The sequence below is a fragment of the Gorilla gorilla genome, chromosome 14 (assembly GCF_029281585.2).
Source record: "Gorilla gorilla gorilla isolate KB3781 chromosome 14, NHGRI_mGorGor1-v2.1_pri, whole genome shotgun sequence".
Classification (NCBI taxonomy): domain Eukaryota; kingdom Metazoa; phylum Chordata; class Mammalia; order Primates; family Hominidae; genus Gorilla; species Gorilla gorilla.
In genome coordinates this window covers 122,024,219-122,048,870 of record NC_073238.2, presented here as the reverse complement: position 1 = coordinate 122,048,870, position 24,652 = coordinate 122,024,219, and the positions used below count along the sequence as shown (strand labels likewise).

The 24,652-nt window shown below is 36.6% G+C and overlaps 1 protein-coding gene and 1 non-coding gene across 3 annotated transcripts in view; both read left to right on the top strand.

Moving 5' to 3' along the window:
* Positions 1 to 24,652, top strand: part of NALF1 (NALCN channel auxiliary factor 1) — a 697,686-nt gene that overhangs the window by 534,985 nt on the left and 138,049 nt on the right. The gene's annotated exons all lie outside the window — the stretch shown is intronic.
* LOC115930466 (small nucleolar RNA SNORD31) lies at positions 10,487 to 10,555 on the top strand. Its single transcript, XR_004067102.1, has one exon. It is a non-coding gene; the product is annotated as a small nucleolar RNA SNORD31 (small nucleolar RNA).

The following is a 24,652-nucleotide window of genomic DNA, read 5'->3' as shown; positions in this document are numbered from 1 at the left end:
TTCCTTTTACATCAACCTAATACTTAATTTTTGTGGACCTCTGTTTCTCCAGTTGTGAAACACAGTGGTGAGACTGGGTGTCCTCTATGGTTCATGACCTCTGAGGAAAGTATAGGATCATAAGAACATGGTAAACATTACAGTGCTATGAGAACATTGCCTTTATCTCTTAAAACATTTCTATTATTTATTAACAAATTGATCCTCAGTCTTGACAAGCAATTGAACAATTGCACTACAGTCTTCAAAACATTACATTACTGAGAATGATACCATACCAGAAAAAAAAGTTAAATATGAAATTTCTCTAACTGCTAAAAAATGTTTTATAAAGCAGTCATTTTCATTCAATATTATAAAGTTGAAGTTTCCAAATATGTATTTACTATTGTTCTATAAACAATTTTAGAAAAAGTGAATATTTAAAACTGTTACTAATAGTATTTCTTAATCTTCTTTTACTATCCTAATCTATATTCACTGCAATTATTACCTATTTTATAAATGTTCTGGGCCATCTTGCATTCCTGTAATTCATGAAACAGGTTATAGTCAACTATTTTAGAAAGTCATTCACAAGTAGAGAAAAGATAAATGCAGACATAGAAAAAGGCTATGGCACAAGAAAATAAGATAATAGAAACATTTTCACGTATTTGAAAGAATTTTGTTAGCATAAATCTTCATTTTTATTCTTGTTTGAGCATTCTGTGGTGTTCCTCATGACAGGGTTTGAATTTAGACTGATCGCACTTGGAATGGAAATATGCAGTTCAGCTGTTTGTACACAAATATGAAACAATTATTCCTGGAAGCACATTTATTCCAATATCTCTCTGTAACTATGGTGACACAGCCCCGCGGCTTGCAAAAATGCACAGGACTAGAGTCTGTGAAAAAGACCTTATGTGATAATTCTGTATTTGAAACATCAGTTTAGGAAGAGGGTGAAACCCCAAAATATCCAGTGTCCCTTATGTTGTGTTTACTAATATTGGGTTATAAATATAAACTACTCTAATAGCTACCAAGATGTGTTTTTTACCCAAATTGAGAACCAAATGAGAATTAGTTTGATTCAGAGTGTGATTCCCCACAATTTCATAATAAGACCAGGAATATAGATAGAAATTTAAATATTCAGTTATGGTGATATTGATAAATATTGAATATTACATATAATGGGGACAATGTGTTCATATATTTCTCAACATCTTTTCTCTTTGGACATCAAGTAGACAACCTTTCAAATTCCTCATCATTAGAACCAAAATAAACACATCAGCTCCTCTCACTTCTGGGAGCAGCCAGCCACCTCAATTTATACCACAAGCGTTCCAGTCAGACTGTGGTTTTAACGAAGGCTACAGCCCTGAAGTGCCTTGTGTAGCTATTCAATGCAGCCTTCTCTAGGAGGCCTGAGCCTAGGGTCCATTCTGGGCAGGGAGATCTGCATGATTTTCCCTAAACAATCCCTCCTGAGTTCTCCAGAACCAAAGGAGACTCTGAAGCAAAAATCGAGTGTTTCATTCCCACACCTCACTTCCCCAAATCCTATGACCTGAAATGAAAGCAAGGAGGACAGAAATCGTCTAAAGTTTTAAAAGGTAAGGTTAGGCAATAAAATCTGTAAGGACAATTTCTTTCTCTCAAAAAGTAACTATGCAGCCATAAAAAATGATGAGTTCATGTCCTTTGTAGGGACATGGATGAAGCTAGAAACCATCATTCTCAGCAAACTATCGCAAGGACAAAAGCCAAACACCGCATGTTCTCACTCATAGGTGGGAATTGAACAGGGAGAACACTTGGACACAGGAAGGGGAACATCACACATCAGGGATTGTTGTGGCGTGGGGGGAGGGGGGAGGGATAGCATTAGGAGATATACCTAATGCTAAACGATGAGTTAATGGGTGCAGCACACCAACATGGCACATGTATACATATGTAACAAACCTGCACATTGTGCACATGTACCCTAAAACTTAAAGTATAATAATAATAAAATAAAAAAAAAAGAGAGTGAAGCCAGGTATTCCCAGGAGTGAAGCTACTACTGGACAGTGAAAATGAGGCTTGTTGGAAAACACTTATCTGTGTCAGAACATGGTGCTCCCTGGATAGTTGAGATCAGATTGCCATGACTTAGGTAGAGTGCTCCTTTCACACCATTTGTTATTAAATTGCTATATGAATTTCTAGAAAATTCTTACATTGAGATTTTAATCTTTTTTATTAAATCAAACTTTACTGCTCATTATGCCTTCATTCTTTGTGCTCTTCTAAATTCCAGAAGGCATATTTTCAGTTCCTAACAAATTTTATGTTTAAAGCAATGTGTTAAGGAATTATAGTTATTTTATATTTATGGTACACGTTTGTTCTTGAATGTTGCACATTTGTTGATCTCATTGAGATGCTCTTCCTCATGATATAATCTAAGATGTTGCAGTGTCACGCTGGTGAAACACTGTACCTCATTTTGATAACTCATTGAGATGCTCTTCCTCATGATATAATCTAAGATGTTGCAGTGTCACACTGGTGAAACACTGTACCTCATTTTGATAACTCATTGAGAAGCTCTTCCTCATGATATAATCTAAGATGTTACAGTGTCACCCTGGTGAAACACTGTACCTCTAATTTAAAACCTAGTTACAACATTTTTGGTAGACCTATTGGGTTAGTGTTTTTCCTGAAACCCTTTTTGGTTTGCATTGGAGTTGTGATGGCTCAAGATTCTGCAAAAGGGGTAAATTTTTGATAGCGTTGGCCACCACTCTGTGGTTGAGCCTGGAAACCCTAAGTGCTGTCACCCTGATTTCCTGCTGTGAACCTAGAGGCTTAGCCTACGGATTGCAAGGTTATTCTTCTATTTCTTCCTTTAAAAAATGAGATTAGAAAATTGTTTTTCCAGGACATGGATAAAAGGATTGATTGAGGCATTGTACTATTCATTTAGAAATTCATTCTGTTTCTTCAAAACACTGTATCTCAATAGAAGAGAGAGAGGAGAGCAGAGAAACCAAAGGTTTGTCAAGGCCATTTCTTAAAGTGTCTTTATTTAACAGAAGGAAAATGCTTTATGGGAGGACTTCTCATACTAGTTGCACTTTGGAGTTTAAGTTGTGATAAATTAGAAATTGTTTTAAAAAATAATTTGAACAAAGTACAAGAAAAGTTTGTTTTAAGCACCTACAATACACTAAGCACAGAGGATGTGAGTGTGATGAGTCTGGAAAGGAAAATTACAGAATAGTGAGAGCCAAACAAAAGTGTGTGTGTGTGTGTGTGTGTGTGTGTGTGTGTGTATTGCAGGAGATGAAAAGTTGGAAGAAGTCAAAGGGTGTTTAGGAAAAGGAAAAGTAGCCAGGCACTGTGACTCATAGCTGTAATCCCAGCACTTTGGGAGGTCGAGGTGAGTAGATCCCTTGAGCTCAGGAGCTCAGGATCAGCCTGGGCACTGGGCAACATAGTGAGACCCATCTTTACAAAAATTAGTCTAGCATGGTGGCACATGCTTGTAGGCCCAGCTACTCGGGAGGCAGAGGTGGGAGGATCACCTGAGCCTTGGAGGTTGAGGCTGTGGTGAGTTGTGATCGTGCCACCAAACTCCAGCCTGGGTGACACAGTGATATCCTGTCTTAAAAAAAAAAGGAAAAAGGAAAGCACTTTTAAGCTGAGATCTGAAGGATAACTAGGATTTCGGTGGCTGGAGTACCACTCTATAAAGAGGGATGGCAAGGACAAAGGTTTATAGAGTCACCCATAAACAGTCACCAGGATACCTTTAATATCTGATGGCTGTTCAGGCTAATTAGCAAGTACAGAAGAGCAAACCATTAGCCATTTGAATGCTGGTATTGCAACCACAAATAGGTAAAGAGAAGAAAAGCGGAAATGATCACTCAGTAAGATGCACTTGAGGTCCAGTAGCTCAAGTCAGTAAAAAGTTTTAAAAGTATTGCTATCATGTTTCATCAAGCTGAAATTATTCACAAGCCAGATAAATTACCATATCTAGGACACTCAGTGACATTTGATTAAGTGGTAATTATACCAAAAGCCTGATAATAGAAAAGAATGTATTAAAATAATGTGAATGACAGTCTATTAGAATATCACCCATTATAGAATGGTTTGGCCACAGGGACCTCATTCATACTGAATTAGTTTTATAAAATGATCTCTCTTGAAATGAATGTAGTTCAACAGAGCTGCAAGGTGGAAGAATGCAGCACCCAACACCTTCCCTCTTACAAGTCAGCAGGCCAAGCCCCATCTGAGTGAGGACAAGAGGCCAGGCTAGCTATAGCCAATGGACTAAGCTAGGTGCCAGGCTCCCCTTTCTGTAGGTCTTGGTGGCTGCTGGTATTTAGAGGCAGGTAAAAGCTATAATTCTCCTTGCCTGATAGCAAAGTTGCAGGCAAGAAGAACTACAACTTTTTAAAATTAGCAACTAGACATAAAGAAAGTCATCACATCTAAAAATTTAGTGAAAGTCCCAGTTCTCTGTTCTGACCTTTGTTGATGACAGAAACCTTCAATGTGTGATTTTGGGGTTAGGTGTTCTTGTGACAGGATCTGGCTAGCCTGGCTGGATCATGTGAGGGAATCTCTAATTAAGATCACCCTCAAGGCCCAGTGGAGACCAGGATCTGGCTAGCCTGGCTGGATCATGTGAGGGAATCCTCTAATTAAGATCACCCTCAAGGCCTAGTGGAGACACTATCCCTGGGCACCATGCTGAAGAGCCACATTCTTTGCTTGCTGGTTTCTTATATTCTGTCCCTGCAGGGTCTAAAGCCCACTTAAAGTATTCTGTAGACAATTCACAAACCTTCAACACTCATTTTAATATGAAAAGTAATACAACGCCCATTATATTACTCAGTCCTCTCAGTGTGATCTTCCATAAGGAAGCTGAGTCCAAATCTGGACTAATCTACTGGCTATGAATAGGCCAGTTCCTTAACCCAGTCTCAGTTTTCATTGCTATAAAATGGGGAAAATGGAGAATTGGTCTAAGAATTAATTAAAATGATGCATATAATTCACTTATTACAATGTCTTGCGTGGAGGAAAGGTCAATCATTAATAAAGTTGGTAATTTACGTGGCTTTGCTCTAACACCTGTGACTGGCCAGATTTTCATGCACCAGGAATGCCCGAGAAGCTCTGTTCAAACCAGCTATGCTTCAACATTCTCATTTATCAGAAGGAGAATGGAAGCAAGTGTAAGCAGGTCTCATCTCCATTAAACTTTGCTTCAGGTGCACTAAGATGTGACTGATGCTAATTTTTCCAGATTTTATATTATTTAGGTGGGACTCCAATCCCAGCCTCTTGATTCCTGCCTCCTAGCATTTCTGCCTTCAAAATTGTTTTCACTACCACAGATTTTTTTAAAAAAATTGTTTGGAAATTTGTATATTTTCCTTTTTGGATGACTCGAGGCTAATGAAACGATTTGATGAAAAATAGGATTACACACACACACATATACATATATATATGTATATATGTATATGTGTGTTGTATATATGTGTGTATATATATGTATATATGTGTGTTGTATATATGTGTGTGTATATATATATATGTTGAGACACAGTTTCTCTCTCATGCCCAGGCTGGAATGCAGTGGCACACTCGTGCTTCACTACAACTTCCGCCTACCAGGTTCAAGCAATCCTCCTACCTCAGTGCCCCCAGTAACTGAGATTCCAGGTGCATGCCACCATGCTGAGCTCATTTTTGCATTTTTAGTAGAGATAATAAGGTTTTGCCATATTGGCCAGGCTGGTCTTGAACTCCTGACCTCAAGTGATCTACCCGCCTCAGCCTCCCAACATGCTGGGATTACAGGCGTGAGCCACTGCACCCAGCCAGATTATATTCTTAAAAAGATAAGTGACTGTATAATAAAATATTGGAAGTCAATGTAAAAATCAAGTCTTCCATTTGCTTTTCCTCAGCTCTGAAACATACTAATTTTGGGCAAGCCATTATATTCCATGAATTATTTGTCTTTAGTCAAAAGGGGGTTATAAAATGTCTCATAAGATTGTCTTGAGTGTTAACTTTAAAATAGATGTGAAAGAATTTGGAAAAAATAAATACTTGGAAAAATTAGCTCATCATCATGCATTCTGATTTCAGGCCATTATATGATTTTATATTATTTGTATTATTTTAATTTTATTTTTTATGCATATGATATTGGATTATGCCATTTTGTCTTATAATATGCACAGTATGCTTCTCAAAAATACAGTAAATGGTTGTGTCCTAATAATATTTAGAACGTGAAAAATAAATCATATGTTAACTGAGTACTTCCATATTTTTAGAGAAGCCACTGATGATTTCAAGATAGCTCTTGATTGAATAGACTGCCTTTGGCAGGAGGGAGTGGATTGCAATAGTCATCTTTACAATTGATTCAATTTCTTCAGCAAATCAAATTTGTGGCAATAGACATAAATCATTTCAGAAGGCTAAAGTGAACAAATTGACTCATCCAGGTTTTGTTAATATCATAGTGTAGAAATGATCTACATGGCATTGAATAATATACCTTGAGTTATTGGACAGTAGATACTTTGGCATAACTGTCACATATCAATCAATATAACTTCAGCTCTTTTGTAATGAATTATAATTTCTTTACAAGTAATAAAAACTATTGAAAAGTTAGAAATATTTCAGAAAAGTTTGGCCACTGCTTCATGAGTTTACAGGTATATCTACTATGCACACACACAGGCACACAAACACAACTGATACGCAACATTCTATGAGTCAATGCATGGTGAAGAAATAGAATGTTTTGATTAACCCACAGTTACTCCTCTATGCAATGATGTTATCTAGCAGATGGATACTTTCTTGGAATTTAGGGATTTTCTTCTAGAATTTTGCATGTGAATGTGCACAAGTGCCCTAGATACTGTTCTTCCCCCCACTCCCAGAAATGTAGTACTTTAATCTGTTAACCAGAAAGTTAAGTACAAGGTCAAGTATCTTAAAACAGATCTCAGAAATGCAAATTGAGGTTGTCTCTGGTAAGTTTAGGTAAGCGTATTAAATCTAGAGGAAAGAAATATTAAAATAAGTTCTAAAAGGATTTTCATGGATATAAAGCAACATATTTTAAAATGATAGGCCTTTTGAAATACGTCTTTGATTAGAAGTATGAGATACCATGATTCAGAAAAATAATAGGAAGGACTGAAAAATACTGTCAAAGTGTTAGGACAATAATACAAATGAAAACACTCTAAAGCCACTTTTTTATTTCCTACTGGTGAAAAAATTTCTAGAGAAAATATTTTTTGTTTTCATTTGTCTGTTGCCTAGGCTGGAGTGCAGTGGCACAATCATAGCCCACTGTAACCTCGAATTCTTGGACTCAAGGGATCCTCCTGCCTCAGCCTCCTGAATAGCTGGGACTACAGGCACACATCACCATGCCGGCTAATTTTTCAATTATTCATAGGGATAGGGTCTTGCTATGTTGCTCAGGCTGATCAACTCCTGGGGTCAAGCGATCCTTCTGCCTCAGCCTCCCAAAGTCCTGGATTCCTAGAGAAAATAAAGGCAGGTGTATTCAAACAGTCTCTTGGATAAGTTACAATTTAAAACAAAAAGTTGGGCAAAGAAGGAAGGATAAACATAAGACCAGGGACAAGCACAATGGAATGTTTTCATAATTTAGTTGTTGTGCATTCCTTCTGTTTGAGAAATGTTTATTGCAGGTCGACTGTAGTACAGGTACTAGAGTCTGCTCTGGGCTGTGAAAACAGGCAGGCTTTCATTTCATCCCTCACAGTCTGACTGGGGGTAAGTGAGTAATTAGGAGTCATTGGAAGACTTTAAGCAGAGGAAGTTGATCAGATTTGTGTTTTTAAAAAGAGCTATATGAGAAAAAAATAGAGAAAAAAAATTTGAGGTGGCAACATCAGAAATAAACTCAGAGGCAGATCAAATAATCATTCCCTCAATCTCCAAAAATAAACAACAGTCATGTAAGATTGAAATTGAGCAGCGCAGTTGAATTTTCTCAATAACTTTAAAATAGTGATTTGAAGATGAAAGCCTGAAATGAAGCAAGATTGGTGAAGTGTCTTCAAATCTGAGTGGAGCTGTTAGAACTATTCAACAGACACTGAGGAATTATAGATACAATGTTTTTTAATGGAACTATTTTCACACTAATCAGAAGTTCTATAGCACAGAAGCATTTGCAATTTTGTGGAGTTAGAGACTTGAATCCTGCTACTGAAAATCTGGAAGGTCACAGTCCAGTAGTGGTCTCTTAACTGGTCCTTGCTTGTCAGTACTCCAGTGGTCTATTAATAAAGTCAGAAAACTTCATTCATGAAAAGATAAGCGTTCTGCAAACAAACAGCTAAGCTTTATATTAGTTCAAAAGAGAAAGTGAAGTCTGTGGTGGATCTCAAAAAATAAAAGCTCTGGGTATATCCAGGTGTGGTCTGTGGCATTCAAAGGTGTGCAGACTTCCAAGGGGACAGGAACACCCTTGACTCTATGTAATCTGGTGGAGCAAATGTTACTGTTGGAGCAGAAATGACCTCGTATTGGGGATCATTTTGAAAGGAGGTAATTTATGAATGGTAAAGCAACTCAGCCTCCACTTTGCCTGTCTCCTTCCTTACAGAATTGTGGACTTGAAAGAGTGGACAAAGGATGGTTATGAAATTTGAAGCATAAACTGTGTGAGGAGAGAGAAAGTATGTACTGAGCCCATCAAAATCTGAGGTTCCCAGGACCAGAGGAGCACATCCAGGAAGCTACTGGAAGAACTCCCTTCTTAGGCTGGTCTTCAGTCATCCTTGGTGTTCATTCACAAACCAGGGATTAGGGTGGAGGTACCAGAAAATCACAAATGGAGTATTTTTTTAATTCAAAAGGGAGAACAAAAGGAGTTAGAGAACAGGTAGCGTAATGATGACTCATAGTTAATTTCTAGCACTGAATGATTGGTTTGTATTTACTTAATAATAAGTCATCATGAGAATCCAAATTTAGCATATGCTGTCTGATGCCATGGATTATTTATGTTCTAAGACTTCTTTATGGTTTGTAATGAGGCATCTGACAAGGTATATTAACCAGTCTTTTGAATAAGAGATAGATATGTATGTAGATTTATCCACGTTACATGTAGGTGAGCATAGAGCTGTTTAAAGTTTATCCTAGAAAATGTTGTTGAAGAGGAAAAATAGCAACTTGAAGGTGATAAGGAATTACAGAGCATATACAAAAGAAGGGTGGATTCACATGACCAGCCAATGGAAATAACTGTTATCCCTGGAAAAATACAGAGATCTCACCTGAGTTTAAGTAAAATCTTCGCAAATACAAGATAAGGAGTCCTAGTTTAGCAAACACTCTGTATCCATGATAAGCTAATAGGGTGGGTGGTATGGGTATGAAAAACAAACCAGAAACTAAGGGGGTAAGGCTCCATTAATAGAGAAGAGAGGAAAAATCTCACTCTACCTTAATTGCTCTGATGTGACAGAAATGAAATATATACCATTTTTTTAGGTTTTGGAATTCTTATTTTAAACAGGGACATGGATAGAATTGTGATTGAAAAAGTGTTAACAGGTACAGCATCTCAAAATGATGCCACATTTGAAATGATTATTTTTGATAAGATGCCATTTAGGAGGACCTGGAGCTTTTTAAACACTTGAAAGGATGTGTTATGAAAGACATTGCAGGCAGAATCTGTGTAGTTCTAGACGCAGGGCCAGGAACAACCCATGGAAGTTAGTGGAAACTAAAGTTCAGTTCAAGTTGAGTGCAACTTTTTACCATGTAGAGATCTGAAAATAGGCTGCCTTTTCATAGAAAAAAATGGCAAATATCTTAATCCTCAGAAAGTCATCTCACTAATTATTCCTGAAATCAGTGTTTAAACACCTGGAACAAACTTGCTAAGCTTAGCTTTTTCTTCAACTCACAAAGCAAATTTAATGTTTCCAGTGGAGATCAGGATGTTCTTCTAGCAGGGAAAATTGCACAAACTACAGGGAAATGATTAATACTCAATATCAATCTCTTGCAATGTTCTCGTATTTTTTCTCAATATTCGGAAAAATAAAATTGCTTCTGTTCTGTTCCTTTAGCCAGCCTGTTCTCTTCAGCTCATTAATTTATCTTGGAAACTCCACTTTTCAAAGTTAAAGGCCCATCATTAGGATGTTTAATATTGATGGGAAAAAGTAAAATGATTATTTTACCCACAAAAATAAAAACATTTGCTATCCTTTTTTGATAAATGTCTTCTAGATTTGCTTTACCCACTTTAACTTTTTCTATATATGTTAAAATTCAGTGTGCAATAATATTTTCAATTTCTCCACATTTTAGACTTCCTTAGCTTATTTCTATTCACATAAATTCTTTTTTATAAATGTTGATAGGAAATACCATTCTTAATGATACCACCAGTGATGAGTTGAATACTGCTCCAGTCTGATCAACATGCGTGAAAGATATTTTCTGAGCTGTGAGTTTGAAAAATAAAAATAATTTTTTAAAAGATATATTGGCTCCTGTTTAGACAATTTATTAATATAAATTCAGAGATATTCACAGCCAAAAAGAGCATTGGAGATCATAAGATTATTAAGGTCACCTTATGCTTTTGTTATAAGAGGAAATCCTGCAATCAATAACAATGCAATGAGTGAGTTTGTCCTGTCGTAGATCCTTTTCACAGGGCCTGGGATATAGTACTTAGTGAATGTCCATAAACCAACATTCTTTACTCAAAGGAGGCCTATTCGTTCAATAGTAATAATGGAGGGATTATAGGAATAATTCCTGATTATCTCAAGATTTGCTTTTTATTACCCATTCTAGGTTCATCATGATTAACTATTTAATATTATTTCGGTCCCTTGACCTCATTCTCTGCAACTAAGGAGTTGATGTGAGGAAGTAAGAAAATGAGTCAAAGATTTGGAAGAAGTCCGTTTGAAGTTGAGGGTTTCACTGATTAACAGTGGAATAGGTCAAAAGAAGATGATTTTGTTGGTTAAGTTTTTTGGTTTTTTTTGTTTGGTTTTGTTTTTTGTGTGTTGGCGTGGGAGAAACTAAGGAAATAATTCCAAAGGAAAGGCTTTTGATGGGGTGTTTTTCTCCTGAATTGCATAGTTTTCAGATTTATTTTAAAGGATGAAAATGGCCATATTTTCTTACTGCCAGTCAGTGTCTGTTTATTTTTTAGGCACATCTTTAAAAACCCCCTAGAGAAGTGTATATATGTCATACAATTAGCAAGTCAAAAGACTGGAGCTTACCTTTTCTAGAACATCTCTTCCATGTCTATATCTCAATATACCATGGTTTTACCAAGAGGCTTGAAGTTTATAACTGGTGCCTTGTTCTGTTCTGTAAGTTCCTGCTAAATGCCTCAACTTTGGTGTGTCACAAGTACTTCAAATTTCAGCCCTTTAAATTGGCCTTCTGGTCATTCCATTAGCTCCAGCTTCCCCTCGTTAGATTAGTGGTGGCTCTTTTCACCCATTCACCTAAGTTGGAATCCAAGCATCGTCTTAGAAGCTCTGAAAGTGATCAGGAGAGTCTGAGGGGAGGTAGAATGTAGTGGCTAAATGTACAGGCAGTGGTGTTCAGCTGCCTTGGTTTGTAATTCTGAGCCCACCATTTACTGACTGCATGAACTTGGAAAAGTAATTTAAACCTTCAGTACTCCTATTTATTCATCTGTGTAAGTTGAGAGTATTAGAACCTACCTTATATAGTTGTTATGCACATTTAATGAATTAATAATTATCTTAAATATTTATATGTGTTTCTTTTTATATTTATGAACCTCTAAGAACAAGGCAGAAAATAGCATAAGTGCTTTCTTCTCATATCTAATTAATCACCAATTTTTAACAAGTATACTCCTTATATTGCGTCTTTATCTGTTCCATCCTGTTTATCCAGTGGTGTTCTTGGCTGTCAGTGCTTGAATTCAGGTTCTTGTCATATCTCCATTAAATATTGCAATTGTCATTTTAATAACCTTCCCGCTTTTGGTCTTTCCCTGAATACCTCCTTTATGCTCCTGGCTGAGTGATCTTCTAATATATTAATATACATCTAATCACAGCATTCTTCTGTCCCACGTTCACCAGTTCAACATTCTTTTGTGACTCATCATTTTATCACTAACGCCCACCGCCCCAACCCTGATGGTTTTGATGGGATGTTTATGATGGCCAGAGGACCAGTTGGCCCAGCCGTATCTCTTGGCACATTCTCCCTCACATCTTTCAATCAAACAATGCTGAGATACACCCTGCCTCCATCTTTGAGCACGTTTTTAAGATGTTAGGACTGTGACTTACCAAACTGAACTCCCTGAACTCTGCTGCTTAACCAAAATTTTCTGGACAATCGTATGTCTATGTAGAAACATGTATGTAAGATGAGTCTTGGAAAAATAAATTCACTTACTTATAAATGAACATATAAATGACAGCAATTATACTGTATGCATTGTGCTTGCTTTATGCCATAGGTGGACCATGTCAATTGAATCTTTATTGTTGTTTTATGAATTTTACTTAAACCATTCTTTATTAATGAACCTTTAGTTTGCCCCTATATTTTTGCTCTATAATCAGTGTCACCATGAACATCCTTGTGCATAGTCTTACCTACATGTACAAGAATATTTGTAGGAAAAATTAGTAAAAGTAGAATCGTTGGGGCAAAGGGTGTGAATGTTCAAAATGTTGACGAGTATTTCCAAGTTGCGCTATCAAGAGGCAGCCCCAGTTTCTAGTCCCGCCACAATACGTGAAAGTTTCCATTACTCCTCTCCTTCCGCTCAAAGTATATAGGCTTTTTAATTTAATGTGTAGAAATCTAAATTCCCATCTGAAACTCATACTTTGTAAATGCTGCCTCTCTCCTAAGATATTTTTAAGGTTTGAAAAAAGTGGTACTCATAACATGGCTCACCACAGAATGAATTACAGTTTTTTGCAATTTGCAAGCATTCAATAACTCAGTAACTTAAAGAGCCATGTTAGGGCAGTGACACATTCTGTGCAAAAAGATACGAATACAAATTCTAGCTTACCATTTTATTTAAAGCAGGAATTGTGCAGTTGATAACAAACAGGTGAAAATTTTCAAAAAGCTTTGTTATGTTTTGAATGATATTTACTTGATTGACATATTTTGTCAGAAAACTGTCATTTGTAAATAATTGCTTAGGACTTTTTTTAATAAAATGAAACAAAATTAATAGAAAAAAGATTATTTACTTCCTTTGCTTTTTTCTGACAGAGTTCTTATGCTCAGTCGTATCTCCTTACTATATTTGCATGCCTCTTATGGAAAGCAGTGATAGAAAAGTATGAGAATCTTCAGTGATTATTACCTGTGTCAGTTCTATTAACTGATGCTATTGGATTTTGAATGCTTTCTAAGCATTTTTATTCCAAAAATTTAACATTTTAATGCTCTACTCGTTTGTTAGTTTTTGCTTCTTTTCTTTAATTACCTTGAAAATTTTCTGACATTTTATTTTTAGAAAATTCTATATCTTATGTTTTAATGCTTCATTTTTTTTTTTTTTTTTTTTTTTGAGACGGAGTCTGGCTCTGTCGCCCAGGCTGGACTGCAGTGGCACGATCTCGGCTCACTGAAAGCTCTGCCTCCTGGGTTCACGCCATTTTCCTGCCTCAGCCTCCCAAATAGCTGGGACTACAGGCGCCCGCCACCACGCCCGGCTAATTTTTTTGCATTTTTAGTAGAGACAGGGTTTCACTGTGTTAGCCAGGATGGTCTCGATATCCTGACCTCGTGATCCGCCCGCCTCGCCTCCCAAAGTGCTGGGATTACAGGCGTGAGCCACCGTGCCCGGCCAATGCTTCATTTTATCTCCATTTTATCTCATTGTTTTCTCTCAGTTTTTCTGGATAACTCCCAGATATCTTGTCTTTGTGGTGTGGATATTATAATTCAATTATTTTTAATAAGTTATTTTGTACATATTATAAACATATGTTACATGCTACTATTTCTTATAATAGTCTAGTATATGCTCTTAATATAAGTTAAGAATTAAAGATCTAAATCAAACTAGAAATGTAATCTGTTTTGCATGTTTCTTACTTCTTCCAAACTAAGATTGAACATTGTGTTTTAGTATCAGAATTTGGGGATAGATTGGTTTTAAAATTTGCACCTAAAGATTATTCCCAGGAATTCTACATGTTTTTAAACCTCTAATTTGTTTAAACCTCCCATATGTAAAATTGTTATGATATTATAGACAAAATGGATAAAAGTCAATACCTCTCTCAATGGGATCATAGAATGGTTTTGTTAAAAATCGGTGATTGGCACCCCACTACAGATATGCTTTAATGATAGTTTATTAAACATGTATTAAAATGTATTCTTAGACACATATGCATGTCTCAATAAATGATTTTATGCATGGGTCGTCTAACTCTTGAAAATAGTTATATTACAACCTTTATTCTGCTTCTAGATAATCTTTCATTTTGCTAAGTTTTGTCACAGATGATAACAGATTAAGTGTAAAACTAAGTATTTGAGTTCTTGCAAAATCAGAATTATTGTCTTGGTTACTAATGTCTCTACAATAATGTTAGGCAAGTTTTATATCTACTAAATAGCAATCAACAGTTTATCTCATTTCCTAGAAAAGATCTTTCATTTACATTTCTAAAAATCTTTTAAAGTGTTTGATTTTCAGTACTTCCCATGTATTGCTTATTGTGATCATTGCAATGATGACTTAACTGAAGATGTAGGTGTTATTCTTTGACCAGTGTCTATGTAAAAGTAGGCAGCCAGTTGCAAGTAAGTCAGCAATAAGCAGAAGAAGTGGATTCTTAAAAAGAGAAAACTCAGCTTTAAGTCCTAAGACTTATCTTAAGAATCTACAAAGAACTCAAAGAAATTTACAAGAAAAAAACAACCCCATCAACAAGTGGGCAAAGGATATGAACAGACACTTCTCAAAAGAAGACATTTATGCAGCCAAAAGACACTTGAAAAAATGCTCATCATCACTGGCCATCAGAGAAATGCAAATCAAAACCGCAGTGAGATACCATTTCACACCAGTTAGAATGGCCATCATTAAAAAGTCAGGGAACAACAGGTGCTGGAGAGGATGTGGAGAAATAGGAACACTTTTACACTGTTGGTGGGACTGTAAACTAGTTCAACCATTGTGGAAGTCAGTGTGGTGATTCCTCAGGGATCTAGAACGAGAAATACCATTTGACCCAGCCATCCCATTACTGGGTATAAATCCAAAGGATTATAAATCATGCTGCTATAAAGACACATGCACACGTATGTTTATTGTGGCACTATTCATAATAGCGAAGACTTGGAACCAACCCAAATGTCCAACAATGATACACTGGATTAAGAAAATGTGGCACATATACACCATGGAATACTATGCAGCCATAAAAAATGATGAGTTCATGTCCTTTGTAGGGACATGGATGAAGCTGGAAACCATCATTCTCAGCAAACTATCGCAGGGACAAAAAAACAAACACTGCATGTTCTCGCTCATTGGTGGGAATTGAACAATGAGAACACATGGACACAAGAGAGGAAACATCACACACTGGGGACTGTTGTGGGGTGGGGGAAGAGGGGAGGGATAGCATTAGAAGATATACCTAATGTAAATGACAAGTTAATGGGTGCAGCACACCAACATGGCGCATGTATACATATGTAACAAACCTGCACGTTGTGCACATGTACCCTAGAACTTAAAGTATAATAAATATATATATATATACATATATATATAAAATAAGATATTTTGGGCTTCAATTCGTTTATCATTTTTATTGGAAAGAGATATGCCCATTTTTATTACCTTGGAAGAAAGAAGCCAAACACAAAAATAATTTTAAGCAAAGAGAGATGTTAAACACTTAAAAAACCCTGCTAAGTAAAAATAGAGAAGCAAGCTGAGCATAGAAAATAACTGCAAAAATGTTCATGGCTCACTCTTGGTAAGGGTGGAAGACCTGAAAGGATTATGTTTCAATTTCTCATATAGAAAACACTCGAAAATCTAAAAAAAGGAAAACCCAACAAAGTATCTTGGAAATTGCATTTGCTCAGTGCCAATATGAAATTGCCTGTAGTTTTTGTGTATTTTACATTTTATGACAAAGTAAGTATCCAAGAGAAAGCACTGAAGGTAGATTGTAGAAGATATAGAAGACTTTCCAAGTCAGTAAGAGAAAGCTACACATGCAATGAGAATATATTATGTTTTAAATACCCACTGAAAAGCAGCGTTTTAACAAAGTGAGTTTGGCTGCATCCATCACATGGGTATGGGATGAGTATTAGAAGGTAATATTTAGTGCGGAGAGTCTGGCTCAGAGGGATAAGAGTGAAGCAGGGTACATCTTTATATTTTTATATTTATAAGAAATATTTATAAGAAATTTATATTTATAAGAAAACAAAGAATGTATTACTGTATACAAATGGAGAGTAGTAGAATTCTTTAATTCTTTCGCTTTTTTATTTTGATACAAAGAAAGGGCATTCAGAAAGGAGCCAATATGAGGGAAAAGGTCATATTTTTAATTTTGTTTAAGTTGAATTTAATTTACAGTGAGGGCTGAGAATTCTTACAGAGTAGTTAACTGTTGGAGCATATTGTGATAATCCACAGGGTAACCCCCTTGGGGTATTTGGGTTGATACTTTCATAGAAAAATGAAGGAGCACAGTGAAAATGCTTTCAGATTCATTACCTCATTCCACCACCACCAGATGACAACTTTATGGCTTTGATTCCACTATTTGAATTGCGTGAGCTTTCATTCATCAGTTCATTTCTCAATTCAGCTAATCTTCTCAAGTGCCTACTAAGTGTGCTGCATTGTGCTATGCAATGAAGATGCTAGCAGTTAATAAACAGGGTTCCTTCCAGGGCAGACAGTCTAATGGGGAACATAAATGGGTGAAAGACAATGAAACCCTGTGGGATGAGCTCAGTGGCCAACAAAGTGTCTACCTAACCAAGACTAGGGCAGGAGGAAGTTTTCAAGAGAAAATTATGTTAATACTGAGATAATTGGTATAGGAATCTTGCAGGGGAAGAGTCAAGAGTACATTCTATTCAAGGGGGGGTAATGTATGAGGGGTAGGAGTCAGATGGGGTAAAATTGTTCAATGTAGGATCTAAAGGAAAATAAATCTTTCTGAAGAATCAAGATGAGATGGAACTAGGGAGAAGAGAACAGGGAGTATAGACAGTGGTGCAAAATAAAACTAAGAAGGGCTAAGATAGGGCACTCCCAGAGTCTCATTAAGAAATCAGCACATTATCCTAAGGCAAGGAAAAAATGGAAGAACTCGCATTTGAAGGAGATTATTCAGACTATTAAATGGAAAGTGGATTCCAGAAGGCCAGCTGGGCGCCTAAAGCCTAATTAGAAAGTGATCCTAGAGTTCTAGGACGGGATGCCGATGGCCTTTGCAGGGGTAGTGATTGTGGGGCTGGAGAGAAACAGAGTAGACCTGAGAGACATTTAGAAGATGGTCAGGTGGTAAATCACAGTCAGTGACTTGCTGTTGTACCTTTTTGTTTCCTTGTTCTAATTTTGCTTTAAAGTTATTTTAAGTTGTAGTTATTGTGAACCAAAAGTATCTGAGACAGGTCTCCATCATTTTAGAATGTTTATCTTGCCAAGGTTAAGGACGCACCCCTGATACAGCCTCAGGAGGTCCTGACAACATGTACCCAAGGTTTTTGGGACGTAGCCTGGTTTTATACATTTTAGGGAGATATGAAACATCAATCAATATGTGTAAGATGTACATTGCTTCGGTCTGGAAAGGCAGACAACTTGAAGTGGAGGCCTCCAGGTCACAGATAATAGACAAAATATTGCATTCTTTTGAGTCATTGATCTGCCTTTCACTAAATACACAATTTACAAGTGAGAGGAGGATAGAGGAATAGTCACTAATGCCTTAGTCAGGCTCAGTGAATCTACATTTTTACATAAGCATATTAAGGTAGAGAAAACAATCAGATATGCATTTGTCTCAGGTGAGCAGAGGGATGACTTTGAGTTCTGTCCTTTTTCCCACACCTGTGAAGACAAGATACCAGTTTACATTGCCAGGGTGAAATCCAACAGAACTGTTTTAGGGTAAAGATCTTGAGGTCCACAAGGAATTTTCTTGTGGACAAATTGTGAGGGAGGTATGTGGTTATTTTTCTTTGTTGTTTTGTTTGTTTTTAATCTTTGTAGCTATCTTATTTAGGAATAATTTGGAGGCAGGTTTGCCTGACATAGTTCCCTGCTTGACATTTCCCTTTCATGTAGTGATTTTGAGGTACGAAATTTATTTTCCTATCACGTTATGATTAGACTCTTTTCAATCTGAAAACTCATGCCTTGAGTCCTGGAAAATACATTTCTGTTAAAAAAAAATTCCTGTTCCTTTTTCCCTGTGTTCTATATTTTAGGGAGTTTCATGAGTTGGTTGTCTCCTATTCTTGATCCTGTTTTTGGTCATTTCTTTTACTTTTTTTTTTCTTTGTTGCTTTCTAGAGATTTCTCCATTTTATCTTCCAAGTATTCTGTTTTTTAAAAACTTCCAGCAATTACATTTTAAATTTCCAAGAGAACTTCTTCTCTAGTTTATTCACAATACTTAGTGTTTATGTCATGTTGACAATTTCTCCAAGATTTCCCTTGTTGGTTTGTTTTGCTTTCCGTCTCTTTATGTAGGGAGCTTTCCTCAAATATCTTGTGGTACTTATTATTATTTAGTTAAGAGTAAGGCACTAAAATAGCTGATTGGATAATTTTATATTGGTAGATGAGAATTTTCACATTTTTCCATAGTTCTCTGTGCAAATTCACCAGAGTGGCCACTAACTTGAGTTAAGCTTTCTTACTGTGCTAGGTCAGTTACCCCTTCTCCATTTTCTTTTATTTCTTCATGTGTTGTGATTACAGGTTTTAGATATCTCTTAATTTCGTAAAAGATGTAGGGTTCTCCTCTGATTTTCCTTGACGTTATTGCTACAATTTCTAAGTGCAGAAAACAGTTTTGGAAATGTCTAATTTTGCTGTCTTTTTTTTTTATTATTATACTTTAAGCTTTAGGGTACATGTGCACAATGTGCAGGTTTGTTACATATGTATACATGTGGCATGTTGGTGTGCTGCACCCATTAACTTGTCATTTACATTAGGTATATCTCCTAATGCTATACCTCCCCTCTTCCCCCACCCCACAACAGGCCCCGGTGTGTGATGTTCCCCTTCCTGTGTCCAAGTGTTCTCATTGTTCAGTTCCCACATATGAGTGAGAACATGCAGTGTTTGGTTTTTTGACCTTGCGATAGTTTGCTGAGAATGATGGTTTCCAGCTTCATCCATGTCCCTACAAAGGACATGAACTCATCATTTTTTATGGCTGCATAGTATTCCATGGTGTATATGTGCCACATTTTCTTAATCCAGTCTATCATTGGTGGACATTTGGGTTGGTTCCAAGTCTTCGCTATTGTGAATAGTGCTGCAATAAACATATGTGTGCATGTGTCTTTATAGCAGCATGATTTTTAATCCTTTGGATTTATACCAAGTAATGGGATGGCTGGGTCAAATGGTATTTCTAGTTCTAGATCCCTGAGGAATCGCCATACTGACTTCCACAATGATTAAGCTAGTTTACAGTCCCACCAACAGTGTAAAAGTGTTCCTATTTCTCCACATCCTCTCCAGCACCTGTTGTTCCTTGACTTTTTAATGATGGCCATTCTAACTGGTGTGAGATGGTATCTCATTGTGGTTTTGATTTGCATTTCTCTGATGGCCAGTGATGATGAGCATTTTTTCATGTGTCTTTTAGCTGCATAAATGTCTTCTTTTGAGAAGTGTCTGTTCATATCCTTTGCCCACTTGTTGATGGGGTTATTTGTTTTTTTCTCTTGTAAATTTGTTTGAGTTCTTTGTAGATTCTGGATATTAGCCCTTTGTCAGATGAGTAGATTGCAAAAATTTTCTCCCATTTTTAGGCTTTTACTGAATAGTTTTTGGGAAACTCTATTGTGATGATTTAGCTCATTAATTATTTTTATTATATTATATCATTTATTAAATATAATTTAATAAATGATTAAATACAGTTTAGTGTTAAGAAAACCCTTTTGTCTAATGGACTACAGTCTTTACATCTAAGCCAGTAAACCTCTGTATGCAAAAATGAATGCTTTATTAATTGGAAGGTTTTAAAATTCTGAGATACTGTATGTTTTAAGATCTGACAGTTTTCAAATTAAAGAAGCAATATCAATCCTTTTAATTTTTAGATAGCTCTAGAATTGTCATACAGTTTTAATGGTAGTTTAAACTTAATGGTAAATATGTTTATCTTTAAAAGAAGCATACTGGGATGGAACCGGAATTATCTTTCTGTACAAGACATCCTTTACTGTTCCTTTTTTCATGTAGACTGTAGATGAAGTACCTTCAAGCAAAAAAATAATACAAACAGTACTGATAGTGGAGATGGGAACAGCTGAGGAGCTATCTCATTTCTTGGGGGAAAAAAATGTGTTATAACGTCATTTAGGATATTTTGCCAGCTCTGAGTTTCTTTTCTTAACAAGTTGATACCTTTTTTTCCCTAGCCATATTTTCTAATTTATCACTAGTCTTTTCACTCATATATGGCCTTAAATAATCCAGATGGCTTGGCACTGTGGCTCCCGCCTGTAATCCCAGCACTTTGGGAGGCCAAGGCGGGTGGAACATCTGAGGTCAGGAGTTTGAGACCAGCCTGACCAACATGGTGAAGCCCCATCTCTTAGCCAGGTGTGGTGGCGGGTGCCTGTAGTCCCAGCTACTTTGCAGGCTAAGACAGGGGAATCACTTGAACCTGGGAGGCAGAGTTTGCAGTGAGCCAAGATCACGCTACTGTACTCCAGCCTGGGCGACAGAGTGAGACTCCATCTAAAATAATAATAATAATAATAATAATAATAAATAATTTTATTGTGTTTTATGATAAAGTGGTTGATATGTGTCCATAACTCAATATACAAAGAAAACCAGGATTTTGTTGTTCCTCTTCTAGTTATTTTAGCATTATTTTCATGTCAAGATAATCACCTTTCTACTTTATATTTGATGTAATGAAATTCATGGTAATACTTTGGTGATACTTTCATGTAAAAACATTATTGGTGAAAATAAAACTACTTATTTTTTCAATGTTTTAGGAGAAATTACTTTTTTTTTTTTTTTAAGATGGAGTCTCGCTCTGTCTCCCTGGCTGGAGTGCAGTGGCATGATCTTGGCTCGCTGCAACCTCTGCTTGCCGAGTTCAAGTGATTCTCATGCCTCAGCCTCCCAAGCAGCTAGGATTACAAGTACCCGCCACCATGCCCGGCTAATTTTTGTATTTTTAGTAGAGACAGGGTTTCACCATGTTGGCGAGGCTGGTCTTGAACTCCTGACCTCAAGTGATCCGCCTTCCTTGGCCTCCCAAATTGCTGAGATTACAGGCGTGAGCCACCACACCCAGCCCAGAAGTTATATCTTAATACCTCAAGTATCAAGACAGTAAAAGCTAAACACACACACACACAAAACAAATAAAACCTAACCCAACATTTGCATACCAACTTATTGGTAGCGCCATGTGGAATTGGCATCTGAGATGTTTGAGCTAATACATCAGAGTATTGTGCTTTTAAAATGAAGACATAAAATAGCTATAAAGAACTGCTTAAGAGGAATCTTCACTACTGTAAAACTTCGAGGACAAATATTAGAATTTTAAAATTATTTAAAAGAAAACACTCGGTACTACCATCAACATGAAGTTGAAATTTAAGCTACATACTAACCAAATCCATTAAATAAGCAATGTGCTTTTAAGGAATTTGCTATGTGTTCCAACTATATTATAGTCAATTCTCAGGTGAGCAAAATGTTAATTGAGACTCAGAATTGAGAATAATCACACCAAATGGGGCTGATTCTGTCTTAACCACCAATCTCCACATTAAGTTTAAGCCACACTGCCTTGTATTTGAATGTGTTCTTCAGCTCGACCTTCCTTGCACCTGTTCCTCCCGTGAACCTTCGTGTAGACCTCTTTTATGGATAATGCTAGTTCATTAAATGTCAGCTCACACTTTCCCGAATCAAATAATAAACTCTGACTTTTCTCGCCTGTGTATGATTCTTATTTGCCTCAGGACTTTTCCCAGAAATTTAAGAAAAGTAAAATGATAGTGATCACCCTCTGGCGTTTAGAAGCAGAAATAGTTTTGGTCATAATTCAAGTGGTCAAAAACTCTGTATGCCAGTGAATGTGAGAGAGAAATCAGAAGAGATGAATGACATCATACTGAAGAACACTTTGTCCAAGTATTTTGTTTGTAACCTCTTCTGTGTACAGAGAGAGCATCTCACCAAAGACAGGTGTTCCTTTTGCTCATTGTTGAATTGTTTATTCATCCATCAACATTTTTTGAGGGCCTACAAGGTTTCAAACAGTTAGAAAAATAAGTAAGATGACGTACTCACCATTAATGAGCTGCCTGCTTTGTTAAAAGTAGAGTGAGATAAATAGACAGGTACATTTCTATTGGAATAGCGCCATTGTAGGAGATAGATAAACAAGCAGACAAAACGTATTTGATCTACAGCTTAAATGCCTTCCATTGAATTAGAAATCAAATAAACTCAACACCTCAAATGTTTTTCAGGAATTAAAATAATGAGCAGATAAGACAGAGTTGAAGCCTGAAGAGGCTGCTAAGGCAGGAAAAAGGAATGTCTTGAGAAAAACAACCTATAGGTTATATCTACTGTAGCAAGCCATCCTTTTGCTAATGTAAGTCATGTTGCGATTCATCTGTGGTTAATAAATAGTTTTCATATTCAGGATTGATTTTCAGGAGAGACATTGGCTTGATTTCATTGCAGTTAAGGTTGAATATATTTTCAATCACTGTTTGAGCACTTGTATTTCCTTTGTGCCAAATTATTGTTTCACACCCTTTATCCATTAATTTTTAGAAACATAGTCTATTTGTAATTCATGGAAAACTACTGGCAATTTTTCATATGGTTAGCAATATTTCTCAATTTCCTTTTTAAAATTTTGGCTATAATTGCTATGGACATTCAAGAACTAAAGTGTCGAAAAGCATAGATACTCACGCCTGTAATCCCAGCACTTTGGGAGGCCGAGGCGGGCAGATCACGAGGTCAGGAGATCGAGACCATCCTGGCTAACATGGTGAAACCCCGTCTCTACTAAAAATACAAAAAAATTAGCCAGGCGTGGTGGCGGGTACCTTTAGTCCCAGCTACTCGGGAGGCTGAGGCAGGAGAATGGTGTGAACCCAGGAGGCGGAGCTTGCAGTGAGCCGAGGTCGCACCACTGGACTCCAGCCTGGGCGACAGAGTGAGACTCTGTCTAAAAAAAAAAAAAAAAAAAAGCATAGATACAAAATACAAAAAAGTAATACAGAAATTTAATGAGATTTCCAGTGATTTCCTGGGTAAAAAATAATAGAGGAATGCAATGCCATTAGCACTGTATTTATTCCCCCACCCCAATACACTGGTATTGTACTAAGGGTGTCACATGACATATTTTATAATATTAATGGCTCTTTAGAAGATAATCATGACAGCATTAATGCCAGTTGTAAATTACATCACAAGTTACAGTCTAAAATATCACTTTGAGGTAATTAACTGCCCATGATCATGAATCACAGCAAGTTTATATATCCACTTACAATATTTGTATTAAGTGAACACAGATTTTCTTTAAGTGTATTGTAAGTACTCTTTAGCAATTAGTCACAAAACCATTTTATTTGTGTTAAAAGATTACCTAATTCTCTTAATTGTTAAAGGGTGAATTGTCCTTAGTGCCACAAAGAATGATAAAGAACAGTAGAGGCTTAAGACTGATTCCATTTCCTTGTTCAATTTTCCGTTATCCATTTCAATGCCATTATAGCACCAGCAAGTTTTTTTTTTTTTTTTTTTTTTTTAATAAAAAAAGGAATCATCCAGCTACTCAGGAAGCTGAGGCAGGAGAATCGCTTGAACTCGGGAGGCGGAGGTTGCAGTGAGCCAAGATCGCGCCACTGTACTCCATCCAGCCTGGGTGACAGAGCGAGACTCGGTCTCAAAAAAAAAAGGATCATCCAAATCAATCAATCAAATAAATCAGAAAATATGATCCTCCCATTAAGTTAGTTTTTTCTGCCTAATTCAGGGATGCTATCCTGATGACAGTGCCTGGTAGTCAATTAAACTATAACTTTCCTCTTTCCCTCTGTTCTCTCATCTCTGTCCCAAGTAATAGACATCTTGGTTCTTGTTTAATGGTATGCAGTGTGGACACTGGGATTTCCAACCTCGCTAGGTGAGTCTAATGGCAGTAAAGGTTATGAATAGCTGGTCTAAGGTTTTACACTTCATTCACTTATGGGCACACTTTCAATTAAAATGATTTAGAACCCTGGAAATAGCATGGCTTTGATTAGAAGAATGGGC